This window comes from Triticum dicoccoides, chromosome 1A (assembly GCF_002162155.2).
Source record: "Triticum dicoccoides isolate Atlit2015 ecotype Zavitan chromosome 1A, WEW_v2.0, whole genome shotgun sequence".
Taxonomy (NCBI): Eukaryota; Viridiplantae; Streptophyta; class Magnoliopsida; order Poales; family Poaceae; genus Triticum; species Triticum dicoccoides.
The window spans coordinates 419,643,554-419,645,930 of NC_041380.1; positions in this window are offsets into that span (position 1 = coordinate 419,643,554).

Below are 2,377 nucleotides of genomic sequence, written 5' to 3' on the forward strand. Positions count from 1 at the left end.
CGCCGCCTCCCGACGGGCGCGGCGCTGCCCGGACCTCCGCCGGCGACCGCCTCCTCCGACCGGCTCCTCCTCGCGGCAAGTCCGACTCCATCCACTCCGGAGGTCAACTCCATCTCCGGCGAGCTCCGATTCCAGCGAACCTCGAGAAGCGTGCAAATCTCAGATCCAAAATTGCCTCGGTTGACTTTTGCCCCGAAACCCTAATTACTTTGCCATGTTCATCGCATTGTAACTTTGCATCCGTAGCTCCGTTTTGGGCATATAGCATATCAAAATGTTCGTCTCAGAGGGTACATCATTTCATTACATTGTGTCATTTTCAGTTGAGTTCATCTTGATGCCCGAAATGCTGTTAGAAGGAGGCTACTTGAGATAATTGTCAGATATGCTGCTCCATTTAGATATTTGTCATTTTTGCCATGATTATTGTGTGCATGATATGCCCATGAGCTCTACATATGTTTTGTTAAGGGTTTTGCCATCTTTCCAGAGGTGCAACCCATGTATTTTTGTGATGTGTGTGGTGACTAGCACAAGCTTGCAAAGTGAGGCACTTGGTAATTCTGATTTCAGGGACTTAGCATTTCCACTAAGTCCTTGAGCTGTTTATCTCATATGGCCATATGTTCATGTTGTTTCCTAGTGATTCGTGCCTCGTTTGAGGATGATCAGTAAGGATGTTTTGTTAATCTTGTAGTTCTCTATCCATCCATGTCTTTTTTGCAATTATTGATCACCCTAGCTTGAGTCAATCGAGCTCTACTTTTGCTACTTCGTCAATCTGGGCAGATTGTCTACTTGTTAGCAATTTTGCCGATGATGTTGTAGTTGATCCATGCATGCTATGTTACTATTCTTGCCATGTCTAGCTTGCATTTTGTGTATTCTTGATGGGTGTATGCTTATAATGTCATGACTTGCTCCGTAGTGAGTGCATCGAGCTCGTAAACATGCCTACTTGATATCTGTTTTCAGCATGCTCCAGTTTTCACTAAGTCTGAGAACTGATTATGTTTTTGCCATGTTCACATGCTTGCAATTGTATTTTCTGATCCCTTTTGGCTCAAGGTCACTAAGGGACTTTTGTTAATCTCTTTGAGTAGCTCCATACCATTCTTTACTTTGCCATGTTCAGGTCTTGTAGCATGTAGTTTTGTTGCTCCGAAGAGTGCTACCTGATCTGAAATTCCAGACAAGTGTTAATTTCACTAAGTCTGAAATCTGTTTGCCATATGCATTTTTGCCATGCTTGTTTGAACCTGTTAATGGATGATTTGGCCGTAGCTCAGTGCTAGACTTTTGTTAAGCATCATGAATGCATACCTGCCATGTATTTTTATGCCATGTTTGAGTGCTGTAGCACGTTCATCTTATTGCATTTAGATGACTACTTGCTGTAAATCGCAGACCGGTGTCATATTTGAATCGCTTGCCATTTCCAAACTGTAACTCCGATTCCGGCGTTCTTTATATCGTTTTCAAGCGATTTCATCTCATCTTTCCAGTGGCAAACATAGATTCCCAAGTTGAGGCCAGGTTCATTCATCCCTTGTCAAATCTTGCATATGCATCCCGCATCACATCCCGCATAGCATACCATCTTTGCATCATATTGTTTGAGCTTCGCACGTGGTTGATTGTGTCATTGTTGCTTGTTTGTCTTGTTTAGGTAGAGCCGGGAGACGAGTTCGCTAACGAGGAGCCTGTTGAGTTTGCTTTCAAGGATCCAGTCAACTCTGACAACTTTGCAGGCAAGATGATCATACCCTCGAAATCACTACTATCTTTGCTTTGCTAGATGCTCGCTCTTTTGCTATGCCAATGCTACGATGCCTACCACTTGCTTTCAAGCCTCCCAAATTGCCATGTCAAACCTCTAACCCACCATGTCCTAGCAAACCGTTGATTGGCTATGTTACTACTTTGCTCAGCCCCTCTTATAGCGTTGCTAGTTGCAGGTGAAGATTGGAGACCATTCCTTGTTGTAACATTTATTTACTTGTTGGGATATCATTATATTGCCATGTTATCTTAATGCATCTATACACTTGGTAAAGGGTGGAAGGCTCGGCCTCTCGCCTAGTGTTTTGTTCCACTCTTGCCGCCCTAGTTTCCGTTATATCGGTGTTATGTTCCCGGATTTTGCGTTCCTTACGCGGTTGGGTTATAATGGGAACCCCTTGATAGTTCGCCTTGATTAAAGCTTTTCCAGCAATGCCCAACCTTGGTTTTACCATTTGCCACCTAGCCTCTTTTTCCCTTGGGTTTCTGGAGCCCGAGGGTCATCTTATTTTAGCCCCCCACCCTGGGCCAGTGCTCCTCTGAGTGTTGGTCCGACCGAGTAGACTGCGGGGCCACCTCGGGGCAACTTGAGGGT